This window comes from Phyllobates terribilis, unplaced genomic scaffold (genome assembly GCF_046119375.1).
Source record: "Phyllobates terribilis strain yellow unplaced genomic scaffold, ASM4611937v1 Scaffold_3__8_contigs__length_932513732, whole genome shotgun sequence".
NCBI lineage: Eukaryota > Metazoa > Chordata > Amphibia > Anura > Dendrobatidae > Phyllobates > Phyllobates terribilis.
In genome coordinates this window covers 264668105-264683585 of record NW_027362763.1, presented here as the reverse complement: position 1 = coordinate 264683585, position 15481 = coordinate 264668105, and the positions used below count along the sequence as shown (strand labels likewise).

Sequence of the window (15481 nt, the reverse complement as noted above, 5' to 3'; positions counted from 1 at the left end):
AAATGCTGCCTTTTAGGCTGGTGGAGACGGAATCCTTACTCAACCTTATGGCGGTGGCCGTCCCTCGGTACTCGGTCCCCAGCCGACACTATTTTGCCCGGTGTGCCATCCCCGCACTATACAAGCACGTGTCCCAAACATCTGCCTTGCCCTCAACAACGCAGTTACTGGGAGAGTCCACCTGACAACGGACACGTGGACAAGTGCTTGTGGCCAGGGACGGTACATCTTTCTGACGGCACACTGGGTAAACATAGTGGAAGCCGGGACCCAGTCGGACCTTGGGCCGGAACACATCCTCCCCACACCGAGGATTGCGGGCCCTATGTCAGTCAGAGTTGCCCCCACAGTGTACAGCTCCTGCGCATCATCCTCCTCCTCCTCCTCATGTTCAGCCTCTATCTCAGATATCACATCAGTTACAAGCTGGAAGCACTGCAGTACTGCCTCAGCCAAGCGGCAACAGGCTGTGCTGAAACTCATAAGCTTAGGTGATAAACCTCACACTGCTTTTGAGCTGTGGACAGCTGTGAAAGAGCAGGCAGATCTGTGGCTGAGACCGCTGAACCTACATCCAGGCATGGTCGTGTGTGACAATGGCCGTAACCTGGTGGCGGCTTTGAGGCGAGGCGAGATCACACACGTACCATGCCTGGCTCATGTGCTTAACCAAGTGGTTAAGCGGTTTCTTAAATCGTACCCCGAGTTGCCAGATCTGCTTGTCAAAGTACGCTGCCTGTCAGCTCATTTTTGGAAGTCGGCTACAGCTTCCGCAGTCCTTGCTGTGTTGCAGCAGTGTTTGCAGCTTCCGGCACACCGACTGGTGTGCGATGTCCCCACACATTGGAACTCTACCCTCCATATGTTGCAAAGGATTTGTGAGCAGAAGAGAGCAGTTGTGGAGTACCAGCTGCAACAAGACCGTCGATATTCAGGTCAAACTCCACACATAAGACCTCAGGAGTGGAGCTGGATGTCTGACATATGTACCATCCTGACAAACTTTGAGGAGTCCACCAAGATGGTGAGTGGCGATGACGCCATCATTAGCGTCAGCATTCCACTTGTCTGTCTTTTGCAGCGCTCTCTGCAGAGAATTAAAGAGGAGGCATTGCAGCCAGAGTATGATGAGATGGATCAAGAAGCCGTAGCGGGCGATTACACACAGCCCAGCCTCATCTCATCCCAACGTGCATTGGGGGACAATGATGGAGAGGAGGAGGAAGGACAGGAGCTGGTATCTTGCGCTGTAGACGGTAGTTCCTGTACAACTGTCATACCGTCGCTTAAGCGTGGGTGGCCTGAGGACAGGAGGGAGGAGGAGGAGGAGGAGAGCATGGTCAGTCATCATCTTGGTGAGGACATGGAAGTCTTGCCCGTTACCAGTCTGGCACGCATGGCTGACTTTATGTTACACTGCCTTAACCGTGACCCTCGCGTTGTCAAAATGTTGGGGACAGTCATTACTGGTTGGTGACACTTTTAGACCCCCGCTACAAGGAGAACTTTCACTCTCTTTTTCCTGAGGTGGAGAGGTCTACAAAAATGGGGCGGTACCAGAAGGCCCTTGAGGGAGAACTGTTAAAAATATTCCCATTTGAACACGCTAGCGGCAGAGGTCACAGTAAGTTGCCCAACCAAGGCATACAGGCGTGAGAGACGCAAATCCAATCCAGCGGAAGCAGGGGAACACTGTCAACGTTCTAGGACAGTTTTCTGAGACCCGCCCAGCTTACAGGCCCTGAGGCGTGGGGTACTCTCACAAGGAGTGGAAAGTTTCAAAAGATGGGTAGGGAGTATCTTGCCGACCGTACCAGTGTCCTCCGTAATTCCTCTGTGCCTTTTAATTATTGGGTATCCAAGCTGGACACTTGGAATGAACTCGCTCTGTATGCCTTGGAGGTCCTGGCCTGCCTTGCCGCTAGCGTGTTATCGGAGCATGTTTTTAGTGCCGCTGGGGGAATTATAACTGATAAGCACACTCGCCTGTCAACTGACAATGCTGACAAGCTGACCCTTATCAAAATGAACAAGGGCTGGATTGGGCCAGACTTCTCATCACCACCAAATGACAGCAGAGTAACATAAAGTCAAATCCACTGTGCTATTTTGGGAGGTGTATTCCCATGCACCGCTTCACATCCACACATGGGTATACGCTTCCTCATTTTGGCTGTTTTTTGCTCTTCTCCTTATCCTCAGCCTCCACCACCACTATACCACCAGGGTGACCGTGGTCCATGTTGCCAGCATTGCAAGTTCCTCCGTCCTAATTTTTGGCAGCTTTTGATTGGAAGGCATAGGCAAACACTATTGGAGACCCACTCCCCAATAATGGGAATAATGCTTTTAATATGCTGTACTGCATGGCTCTTGTAAGGGGCATTGCAAGTTCCTCCATCCTAATTTTTGGCAGCTTTTGCTTGGAAGGCATAGGCAAAGACTATGGGAGACCCACTCCCCAATAATGGGAATAATGTTTTTAATATGCTGTACTGCATGGCTCTTGTAAGGGGCATTGCAAGTTCCTCCATCCTAATTTTTGGCAGCTTTTGCTTGGAAGGCATAGGCAAAGACTATGGGAGACCCACTCCCCAATAATGGGAATAATGTTTTTAATATATTGTACTGTATGGCTCTTCCAAGGGGCATTAAAACTGTCTTGTTAAACCACTCTGAACTCCACGTCTCTTCCAAGGGGCATTAAAATCGTCTTGTTAAGCTACTGTGACTTCCACCACTCTTCCAAGGGGCATTGATATTGTCTTTTTATTCCACTACGACCTCCACCACTCTTCCAAGGGGCATTGATATTGTCTTTTTATTCCACTGTAACCTCCACCACTCTTCCAAGGGACATTGATATTGTCTTTTTATTCCACTGGGACCTCCACGTCTCTTCCAAGGGGCATTAAAACTGTCTTGTTAAGCTACTGTGACCTCCATGTCTCTTCCAAGGGGCATTAAAACCATCTTGTTAAACCACTCTGAACTCCACGTCTCTTCCAAGGGGCATGAAAATCGTCTTGTTAAGCTACTGTGACCTCCATGTCTCTTCCAAGGGGCATTAAAACCGTCTTGTTAAACCACTCTGAACTCCACGTTTCTTCCAAGGGGCATTAAAATCATCTTGTTAAGCTACTGTGACCTCCACGTCTCTTCCAAGGGTCATTGATATTGTCTTTTTATTCCACTGGGACCTCCACCACTCTTCCAAGGGGCATTCATATTGTCTTTTTATTCCACTGCGACCTCCACCACTCTTCCAAGTGGCATTGATATTGTCTTTTTATTCCACTGGGACCTCCACGTCTCTTCCAAGGGGCATTGAAACCGTCTTGTTAAACCAATCTGAACTCCACGTCTCTTCCAAGGGGCATTAAAACCATCTTGTTAAGCTACTGTGACCTCCACGTCTCTTCCAAGGGGCATTAAAACCGTCTTGTTAAACCACTCTGAAGTCCACGTCTCTTTAAAGTGGCATTAAAATCGTCTTGTTAAGCTACTGTCACCTCCACGTCTCTTCCAAGGTTCATTGGTATTGTCTTTTTATTCCAATGGGACCTCCACCACTCTTCCAAGGGGCATTGATATTGTCTTTTTATTACACTGTGACTTCCACCACTCTTCCAAGGGGCATTGATATTGTCTTTTTATTCCACTGTAACCTCCACCACTCTTCCAAGGGGCATTGATATTGTCTTTTTATTCCACTGGGACTTCCACCTTTCTTCCAAGGGGCATTGATATTGTCTTTTTACTCCACTGGGACCTCCACGTCTCTTCCAAGGGCCATTAAAATCATCTTGTTAAGCTACTGTGACCTCCACGTCTCTTCCAAGGGGCATTAAAACCATCTTGTTATACCACTCTGAGTTACACGCATCTTCCAAGGGCATTAAAATCGTCTTGTTAAGCTACTGTGACCTCCACGTCTCTTCCAAGGGTCATTGATATTGTCTTTTCATTCCACTGCAACCTCCACCACTCTTCCAAGGGTCATTGATATTGTCTTTTTATTCCACTGCGACCTCCACCACTCTTCCATGTGGCATTGATATTGTCTTTTTATTCCACTGCGACCTCCACCACTCTTCCAAGGGACATTGATATTGTCTTTTTATTCCACTGCGACTTCCACCAGTTTTCCAAGTGGAATTGATATTGTCTTTTTATTCCACTGTAACCTCCACCACTCTTCCAAGGGGCATTGATATTGTCTTTTTATTCCACTGGGACCTCCACCACTCTTCCAAGGGGCATTGATATTGTCTTTTTATTCCACTGGGACCTCCACGTCTCTTCCAAGGGGCATTGAAACCGTCTTGTTAAACCACTCTGAACTCCACGTCTCTTCCAAGGGGCATTAAAACTGTCTTTTTAAGCTACTGTAACCTCCACGTCTCTTCCAAGAGGCATTGATATTGTCTTTTTATTCCACTGGTACCTCCACCACTCTTCCAAGGGACATTGATATTGTCTTTTTATTCCACTGGGACCTCCATGTCTCTTCTAAGGGGCATTAAAACTGTCTTGTTAAGCTACTGTGACCTCCATGTCTCTTCCAAGGGGCATTAAAACCGTCTTGTTAAACCACTCTGAACTCCACGTCTCTTCCAAGGGGCATGAAAATCGTCTTGTCAAGCTACTGTGACCTCCATGTCTCTTCCAAGGGGCATTAAAACTGTCTTGTTAAACCACTCTGAACTCCACGTCTCTTCCAAGGGGCATTAAAATCGTCTTGTTAAGCTACTGTGACCTCCACGTCTCTTCCAAGGGTCATTGATATTGTCTTTTTATTCCACTGGGACCTCCACCACTCTTCCAAGGGGCATTCATATTGTCTTTTTATTCCACTGCGACCTCCATCACTCTTCCAAGTGGCATTGATATTGTCTTTTTATTCCACTGGGACCTCCACGTCTCTTCCAAGGGGCATTGAAACCGTCTTGTTAAACCAATCTGAACTCCACGTCTCTTCCAAGGGGCATTAAAACCATCTTGTTAAGCTATTGTGACCTCCACGTCTCTTCCAAGGGGCATTAAAACAGTCTTGTTAAACCACTCTGAAGTCCACGTCTCTTTAAAGCTGCATTAAAATCGTCTTGTTAAGCTACTGTCACCTCCACGTCTCTTCCAAGGTTCATTGGTATTGTCTTTTTATAAAACTGGGACCTCCACCACTCTTCCAAAGGGCATTGATATTGTCTTTTTATTCCACTGTAACCTCCACCACTCTTCCAAGGGGCATTGATATTGTCTTTTTATTCCACTGGGACTTCCACCACTCTTCCAAGGGGCATTGATATTGTCTTTTTATTCCACTGGGACCTCCACGTCTCTTCCAAGGGCCATTAAAATCACCTTGTTAAGCTACTGTGACCTCCACGTCTCTTCCAAGGGGCATTAAAACCGTCTTGTTATACCACTCTGAACTACACGTATCTTCCAAGGGCATTAAAATCGTCTTGTTAAGCTACTGTGACCTCCACGTCTCTTCCAAGGGTCATTGATATTGTCTTTTTATTCCACTGCAACCTCCACCACTCTTCCAAGGGTCATTGATATTGTCTTTTTATTCCACTGCGACCTCCACCACTCTTCCAAGGGGCATTGATATTGTCTTTTTATTCCACTGGTACCTCCACCACTCTTCCAAGGGACATTGATATTGTCTTTTTATTCCACTGGGACCTCCACGTCTCTTCCAAGGGGCATTAAAACCGTCTTGTTAAGCTACTGTGACCTCCACGTCTCTTCCAAGGGGCATTAAAACCGTCTTGTTAAACCACTCTGAACTCCACGTCTCTTCCAACGGGCATGAAAATCGTCTTGTTAAGCTTCTGTGACCTCCACGTCTCTTCCAAGGGGCATTAAAACCGTCTTGTTAAACCACTCTGAACTCCACGTCTCTTCCAAGGGGCATTAAAATCGTCTTGTTAAGCTACTGTGACCTCCACCTCTCTTCCAAGGGTCATTGATATTGTCTTTTTATTCCACTGGGACCTCCACCACTCTTCCAAGAGGCATTCATATTGTCTTTTTATTCCACTGCGACCTCCACCACTCTTCCAAGTGGCATTGATATTGTCTTTTTATTCCACTTCGCCCTCCACTACTCTTCCAAGGGGCATTGATATTGTCTTTTTATTCCACTGCGACCTCCACCAGTTTTCCAAGTGGAATTGATATTGTCTTTTTATTCCACTGTAACCTCCACCACTCTTCCAAGGGGCATTGATATTGTCTTTTTATTCCACTGGGACCTCCACCACTCTTCCATGGGGCATTGATATTGTCTTTTTATTCCACTGGGACATCCACGTCTCTTCCAAGGGGCATTGAAACCGTCTTGTTAAACCACTCTGAACTCCACGTCTCTTCCAAGGGGCATTAAAATCATCTTGTTAAGATACTGTGACCTCCACGTCTCTTCCAAGGGGCATTAAAACCATCTTGTTAAACCATTCTGAACTCCACAGCTCTTCCAAGGGGCATTGAAGTGTTGTTTTTAATTACCTCTAACCTCCACGACTCTTCCAATGGGCATTGCATTTCCTCCTAATTTTAGTCAGCTTTTGCTTTTCAATGCATAGGCGAACACTAAGGGAGACCCACTCCCCAATAATGGGTAGAAGGTTTTTAGTACGCTGTAATCCACGTCTGTTTCAAGGGGCATTGCAGTTCTTCATAATTTTTGGAAAGCCTTCCATTCACTGCTTAGGCCAACAGTGTACAGGAGACCCAGTTGCTATAAATGGAAAAAATGGTTTAGTTAAGGCCCTCTGACCACCATGTCACTTCCAAGGGGCTTTGGAGTGCCTCGAAATTTTTGGTAGGCATTGCACTCACTGTATGCCCTATAACTGTGTAGCCGAACCGCTCGTTTGGGTACAGTAACATATCCTACAAGACATGTATGGTTGACTGGCCTGATATTGATGTGAATGGTCCCTGTTCCTCCTGCTCTTTCTTCTTTGCCACCACCTCATCCATCATTCATCACCTGAAGCTTTGTTTTAATGGGAGTCATAGAACTGGGATAGTAGCAGGACAACATCCAGCAATCCTCGGAGGAGGTAGGATAAGCGCCATAACGCTGACCACCTCAGACCTAGCCGCTACTACATACATGCGCTTGCATTCCAAGGAGCAGAAAGCTAAGGAGATGGATGGCCTCATGATCATGAATAATTTACTCGCTGTGTAGGAGGCCGACCACTGCTGCTGTCTACCTTCTGACTTTGCGTTGAAGCCTGATTGACCCAGGACCCGCAATCCTCTATGTCTGGACGACGTGTTGCATCCCAGTGTCCAACTGTGTCCCGGCTTCCACAATATTAACCCAGTGTGAAGTCATCAGTGAGATGGACCATCCCTGGCCACATTCACTTGTCCACGTGTTTGTGGTTAGGCTGTCCTTCCCACTAAATGCACAGGGGAGGGCACAGGTAATGTTTTGGTATGCGCGCTTGTGTATAAGGCGCACCGGGACAAATAGGGGCGGCTGGGGACCGTGTGTGGGCACTCGGTCACGGGGCGGCTGGTGACCGAGTATGGACACCCGGCCGCGCCTTGGTAGCTGGGGACCAAGCGTGGACACCCGGCCGCCGAGCGGCTGGGGACTGAGTATGGATACCAGTCCGCCAACGCAGCCATGACGTGGTAGCCAGATTCCGCCTCCACATGCCTAAAAGGCCCAATTTCAAGTGCAAGCAAGCAAGCAGTATGGTATTGCAGCCTGGGGGTGGGTGGGTGGCAGGCTGCATACTTGCACTTGCATTGCAAAGAATGGGGGTGGTACAATTGAACTCTGCCCTGGGACAAGGACTTGAATGGGGATAGTTGCAAGTCTGCAATGACAGGTGCAGGGCAGGAGGCATCTTCACATGTGCCATGAACAGGGGGTTGGCGTGCACACACTACAGCGGAATATGCTGTCCTTCCCACTAAATGCACTGGGGAGGGCACAGGTAATGTTTTGGTATGTGCGCTTGTGTATAAGGTGCACCGGGACAAATAGGGGCGGCTGGGGACCGAGTATGGACACCCGGCCGCCCCCTGGCGGCTGGGGACCGAGTGTGGACACCCGGCCGCCGGGCAGCTGAGGACTGAGTATGGATACCAGGCCGCCGACGCAGCCATGACATGGTGGCCGACGTCTGCCTTCACAAGCCTAAAAGGCCTCATTTCAAGTGCAAGCAAGCTAGCAGTATGGTATTGCAGCCTGGGGGTGGGTGGGTGGCAGGTTGCACCCTTATGCTTGCATTCCAAGAAAACAAAGCAGATGCTAACTTCTATCATCATCATCATGCTCCTCACCTTGGCACTCTCAACTCCCCTGATGGAGAAGCCAGGGCCCACCAGAGGAGTCTGGTTGTCTGGTGGGCTCGTCCAATGCTGCCCTACAGCAGGCCAGGCTAAGGAAAGTGTGGGGAAGGTTACCGGGACAAATAGTGGCGGCTGGGGACTGAGTATGGAGACCTCGCTGCCGAATCAGCCATGAGGTAGTGGCCAGCTTTGGCCTCCTCCAAACTAAAAGGCCCCATTTCAAGTGCAAGCTAGCAGTATGGTATTGCAGCCTGGGGGTGGGTGAGTGGCGGGCTGCACACTTACGCTTGCATTCCAAGAAAACAAAGCAGATGCTAACTTCTATCATCATCATCATGCTCCTCACCTTGGCACTCTCAACTCCCCTGATGGAGAAGCCAGGGCCCACCGGAGGAGTCTGGTTGTCTGGTGGGCTCTTCCAATGCTGCCCTAAAGCAGGCCAGGCTAAGAAAAGTGTGGGGAAGGTTACCGGGACAAATAGTGGCGGCTGGGGACTGAGTATGGAGACTTCGCTGCCGAAGCCGCCATGAAGTAGTGGCCAGCTTCGGCCTCCTCCAAACTAAAAGGCCCCATTTCAAGTGCAAGCTAGCAGTATGGTATTGCAGCCTGTGGGTGGGTGGGTGGTTGGCTACATATTTGCGCTTGCATTGCAAGGAATGGGGGAGGTGCAATTGAACACTGCCCTGGGACAAGGACTTGCACGGGGATAGTTGCAAGTCTTCATCTTCTGATGCGGCAAGGATCACTTCTGATGGGCACACTTTTAGGCAGTGACCTGGGTGTCAGAGATGCTTCCAGGGGTCTTCCCCATGCTGTTCCCGTGTCTTTTCAGCACTGTATGCATGTGTCACACAGCACATGGCCAGATAAGGTTGTAAAATGTTAAAATGACATTTCCCGGTAAATGCATTTGTCCCGGTTGAAAGCAATACAAAAGTGCAAAAACGCATAAAAATGCTACTTGTGAACATAGCCCAAGGTGTGGAGGAGTATTTTTGTTTTTGGTTATTTATTTTACCCTATACACAAGTCTTTACCCTGGAAAGGATGTTCCTTTACATATTTCACAGGAAAACAGTTTCAGTTTAGTTTTTGAACGTTTTATTGTGAGCCCGTAAAAGTGGCTTAATACCTCTGACCACGTTGTTGACAGCAGTGACCTGGGGGTCAGAAATGCTTCCTGGGGCGATGCCCATGCTGTCCCCATGTCATTTGAGCACTGTCACTATCGTTTTGGGCACTTTTTAGGCTTTCTACAGACTGCGGGGGGTGCCGCAACAAAAATGCTCGGGTCTCCCATAGAATAGCATTGGGCTCGTTGCTTGGGTCGAGCACCCGAGTGTCACGGTGAGCTCAGCCCAATCTTCGAGCACCTGAGCATTTTAGTGCTCGCTCAACACTAGTAAAGAATAGTGTTGAGCCACCCCCATAGTGTTCGGGTTCGGTTCGGTTCGTCGAACACCGGGATGTTCGAGGAACTGTTCGTCGAACTGTTCGTCGAACACCTTAGAACACCGTCGAACACCGTTAAAACCAATGGCAGGCAAACAAAAACACATAGAAACACATAGAAAACACCTTCAAAGGTGTCCAAAAGCTGACAAACTGCTCAGAAGACGCTTTCTTTAAAAAAGCCGGCCGGCAATTCAGCAGCGGCATACACCGGTACCCGACAATTTAGACAAGAAGGAATAGAGCCTCACACATAGATTAGATAGATAGAAACATGTCAGTCACATATATATGAAGTACAGTGACAGTGTTGCTTACTGTACTTGTCATTTAGTGTAAAGGATTTATTAAAAAATATAATAGTGTTTTCATGCACCATCTCTTTAAAAAAGCCGGCCGGCAATTCAGCATCTGTACCCGACAATTTATAACAGACAGAATAGAGCTTCACACATAGATTAGATAGATGGAAACATGTCAGTCACATATATATGAAGTACAGTGACAGTGTTGCTTACTGTACTTGTCATTTAGTGTAAAGGATTTATTAAAAAATATAATACTGTTTTCATGCACCATCTCTTTAAAAAAGCCGGCCGGCAATTCAGCATCTGTACCCGACAATTTATAACAGACAGAATAGAGCTTCACACATAGATTAGATAGATAGAAACATGTCAGTCACATATATATGAAGTACAGTGATAGTGTTGGTTACTGTACTTGTCATTTAGTATTAAAATAAAGGATTTATTATTAAAAAAAATTGGCGTGGGGTTCCCCTTAATTTTAGTCTCTAGCGGAGGTTAAGCAGACAGCTGGGGCAGATGTTTGAAGCCTGGGAAGGGGGTAATACCCACGGAGCTTCCCAGGCTACTAATATGAGCCCCCAGCTGAATACATAGCCTTTACTAGCTATTAAAATGGGGGACCCCCCCAAAAAAATGACGTGGGGTCCCCCCTAATTTAATAGCTAGCAAAGGCTAGGCAGACAGCTGGGGGCTGATATTAATAGCCCAGGAAGGGAGCCATGAATATTGGCCCCCTCCCAGGCTAGAAACACCAGCCGTCAGCCGCCCCAGAAATGGCGCATTCATAGGATGCGCCAATTCTGGCACTTAGCCTCGCTCTTCCACGCTGCCCTGGTGCAGTGGCAGGGGGTAATAGGGCTGGGGTTGATGTCAGCTTATAATGCCAGCTGACATCAAGCCCAGGTTAGTAATGGAGAGGCGTCTATAAGACACCCCCATAGTCAAAGTTAAAAGAAAACACAAACACCCAGAATAAAGTCCTTTAATTGAAATAAAGACACAATCCTTTATTGTTCTAAATTAAACCATACTTACCATCACGCCCATTCCAGCTGAAGCCAACGATCTCCTGCAATAAAAGAAAAATAATAAAGCAACATCATCCTTACCTTTCCATGGTTCCCACGACAGCTTCAGCTCTGCTACATCGAGATGACAGGCTGGACCGCAGCAGAACGCTGCCATCCAGCCTGTCATCCCGCAGACACTGAGAAGCGCAGGCTTGCTTGCGCTCTGCAGTGTCTGGCTGTGAGGGCATAAAGATAAGACGAGTTCATGTCCAATGAACTCGGCGCACCTCATGCACGTCACTGACAGCGTGGGAAAATTCTCACGCTGAAGCGCTGAGTGCAGGAGAATTCTCCCACGCTGTCAGTGACGTGCATAAGGTGAGCTCATGTCCAATGAACTCAGCTCACCTCCTGCACGTCACTGACAGCGTGGGAGAATTCTCCTGCACTCAGCGCTTCAGCGTGAGAATTCTCCCACGCTGAAGCGCTGAGTGCAGGAGAATTTTCCCACGCTGTCAGTGACGTGCATAAGGTGAGCTCATGTCCAATGAACTCAGCTCACCTCCTGCACGTCACTGACAGCGTGGGAGAATTCTCCTGCACTCAGCGCTTCAGTGTGAGAATTCTCCCACGCTGAAGCGCTGAGTGCAGGAGAATTTTCCCACGCTGTCAGTGACGTGCATGAGGTGAGCCGAGTTCATTGGACATTAACTCGGCTCATCTGGATGCCCTCACAGAGAGACACTGTGGAGCGCAAGCAAGCCTGCGCTTCTCAGTGTCTGCGGGATGACAGGCTGGATGGCAGCGTTCTGCTGCGGTCCAGCCTGTCATCTCGATGTAGCAGAGCTGAAGCTGTCATGGGAACCATGGAAAGGTAAGGATGATGTTGCTTTATTATTTTTCTTTTATTTCAGGAGATCGTTGGCTTCAGCTGGAATGGGCGTGACGGTAAGTATGGTTTAATTTAGAACAATAAAGAATTGTGTGTTTATTTCAATTAAAGGACTTTTTTCTGGGTGTTGTGTTTTTTTTAAATACTTTACTAGAAATTCATGGTGGTCATGTCTAATATTGGCGTGACCCCTTGAATTTTGGGCTTAGGGCCAGCTGATAATGCCAAGCTGGCCCTAACCCCTTTATTACCCAGTGAGCCACCGCACCAGGGCCCTGGATGAGTTGGGTACAGCGCCAGAAGATGGCGCTTCTATGAACGCGCCATTTTCCGGGGTGGCTGCGGACTGCAATTTGCAGCGGGTGGGGCCCAGAAAGCTTGGGCCTCCCTGCGCTGCGGATTCCAGCCCCCAGCTGCATAGTTGTACCTGGCTGGACACAAAAACAGGGCGAAGCCCCACGTCAATTTTCTTTAAATTATTTCATGAAATAATTAAGAAAAAAAGGGCTTCCCTATATTGTTGTGTCCGGCCAGGTACAAATAGGCAGCTGGTGGTTGGGGGCAGCCCGTTCCTGCCTGCTGCACCTGACTGGACACAAATATAGGGCGAAGCCCCACGTCAATTTTTTTTTTAATTATTTCATGAATTTCCTGAAATAATTTAAAAAAATTGAAGTGGGGCTTCGCACTATATTTGTGTCCAGCCAGGTACAGCAGGCAGGAATGGGCTGCCCCCAACCACCAGCTGCCTATTTGTACCTGGCCGGACACAACAATATAGGGAAGGCCTTTTTTTCTTAATTATTTCATGAATTTCATGAAATAATTAAAAAAAATTGAAGTGGGGCTTCGCACTATATTTGTGTCCAGCCAGGTACAGCAGGCAGGAACGGGCTGCCCCCAACCACCAGCTGACTATTTGTACCTGGCCGGACACAACAATATAGGGAAGGCCTCTTTTTCTTAATTATTTCATGAATTTCATGAAATAATTAAAAAAAAAATACGTGGGGCTTCGCCCTATTTTTGTGTCCAGCCAGGTACAACTAGGCAGCTGGGGGCTGGAATCTGCAGCGCAGGGAGGCCCAAGCTTTCTGGGCCCCCCCCCCGCTGCAAATTGCAGTCCGCAGCCACCCCGGAAAATGGCGCGTTCATAGAAGCGCCATCTTCTGGCGCTGTACCCAACTCATCCAGGGCCCTGGTGCGGTGGCTCACTGGGTAATAAAGGGGTTAGGGCCAGCTTGGTATTATCAGCTGGCCCCAAGCCCAAAATTCATGGGGTCACGCCAGTATTAGACATGACCACCATGAATTTCTAGTAAAGTATTTAAAAAAAACACAACACCCAGAATAAAGTCCTTTAATTGAAATAAACACACAATTCTTTATTGTTCTAAATTAAACTATACTTACCATCACGCCCATTCCAGCTGAAGCCAACGATCTCCTGCAATAAAAGAAAAATAATAAACCAACCTCATCCTTACCTTTCCATGGTTCCCACGACAGCTTCAGCTCTGCTACATCGAGATGACAGGCTGGACCGCAGCAGAACGCTGCCATCCAGCCTGTCATCCCGCAGACACTGAGAAGAGCAGGCATGCTTGCGCTCCTCAGTGTCTCGCTGTGACGGCATCCAGATGAGCCGAGGTCATGTCCAATGAACTCGGCTCACCTCATGCACGTCACTGACAGCGTGGGAAAATTCTCACGCTGAAGTGCTGAGTGCAGGAGAATTCTCCCACGCTGTCAGTGACGTGCATGAGGTGAGCTCATGTCCAATGAACTCAGCTCACCTCATGCACCTCACTGACAGCGTGGGAAAATTCTCCTGCACTCAGCGCTTCAGCGTGAGAATTCTCCCACGCTGTAAGTGACGTGCATGAGGTGAGCCGAGTTCATTGGACATGACCTCGGCTCATCTTTATGCCGTCACAGAGAGATAATGTGGAGCGCAAGCAAGCCTGCTCTTCTCAGTGTCTGCGGGATGACAGGCTGGATGGCAGCGTTCTGCTGCGGTCCAGCCTGTCATCTCGATGTAGCAGAGCTGAAGCTGTCGTGGGAACCATGGAAAGGTAAGGATGAGGTTGCTTTATTATTTTATTTTTATTACAGGAGATCGTTGGCTTCAGCTGGAATGGGCGTGATGGTAAGTATGGTTTAATTTAGAACAATAAAGAATTGTGTCTTTATTTCAATTAAAGGACTTTATTCTGGGTGTTTGTGTTTTTTTTTAACTTTGACTATGGGGTTAGTAATGGGGGTGTCTTATAGACGCCTCTCCATTACTAACCTGGGCTTGATGTCAACTGGCATTATAAGCTGACATCAGCCGCAGCCCTATTACCCCCTGCCACTGCACCAGGGCAGCGTGGAAGAGCGAGGCTAAGTGCCAGAATTGGCGCATCCTATGAATGCGCCATTTCTGGGGCGGCTGACGGCTGGTGTTTCTAGCCTGGGAGGGGGCCAATATTCATGGCTCCCTTCCTGGGCTATTAATATCAGCCCCCAGCTGTCTGCCTAGCCTTTGCTAGCTATTAAATTAGGGGGGACCCCACGTCATTTTTTTGGGGGGGTCCCCCATTTTAATAGCTAGTAAAGGCTATGTATTCAGCTGGGGGCTGATATTAGTAGCCTGGGAAGCTCCGTGGGTATTACCCCCTTCCCAGGCTTCAAACATCTGCCCCAGCTGTCTGCTTAACCTCCGCTAGAGCCTAAAATTAAGGGGAACCCCACGCCAATTTTTTTAATAATAAATCCTTTATTTTAATACTAAATGACAAGTACAGTAACCAACACTATCACTGTACTTCATATATATGTGACTGACATGTTTTTATCTATCTAATCTATGTGTGAAGCTCTATTCTGTCTGTTATAAATTGTCGGGTACAGATGCTGAATTGCCGGCCGGCTTTCTTAAAGAGACGGTGCATGAAAACACTATTATTTTTTTTGATAAATCCTTTACGCTAAATGACAAGTACAGTAAGCAGCACTGTCACTGTACTTCATATATATGTGACTGACATGTTTCTATCTATCTAATCTATGTGTGAAGCTCTATTCTTTCTGTTATAAATTGTCGGGTACAGATGCTGAATTGCTGGCCGGCTTTTTTAAAGAGATGGTGCATGAAAACATTATTATTTTTTTTGATAAATCCTTTACACTAAATGACAAGTACAGTAATCAACACTGTCACTGTACTTCATATATATGTGACTGACATGTTTCTATCTATCTAATCTATGTGTGATTCTCTATTCTTTCTGTTCTAAATTGTCAGGTACCGGTGTATGCCGCTGCTGAATTGCCGGCTTTTCGTGTTTCACTGTGAGCTCTGTTCCCATCGATTTGGGCAATCACTGTAATGTCACAACCACCATGGCTGTGGCATTACAGTGAGTGGCAGACAATCCCTGCATGATTGGTGCTCTAAATAGCGCCAGACCTGCAGGACACGCTTTTGGTGCACGAACAGT

The 15481-nt window shown here is 47.7% G+C and overlaps 1 protein-coding gene across 4 annotated transcripts in view; it reads left to right on the top strand.

The window, feature by feature from the left end:
- The window catches only part of VEPH1 (ventricular zone expressed PH domain containing 1), a 688962-nt gene that overhangs the window by 71223 nt on the left and 602258 nt on the right, over nucleotides 1–15481 (top strand). The window lies entirely within an intron of this gene.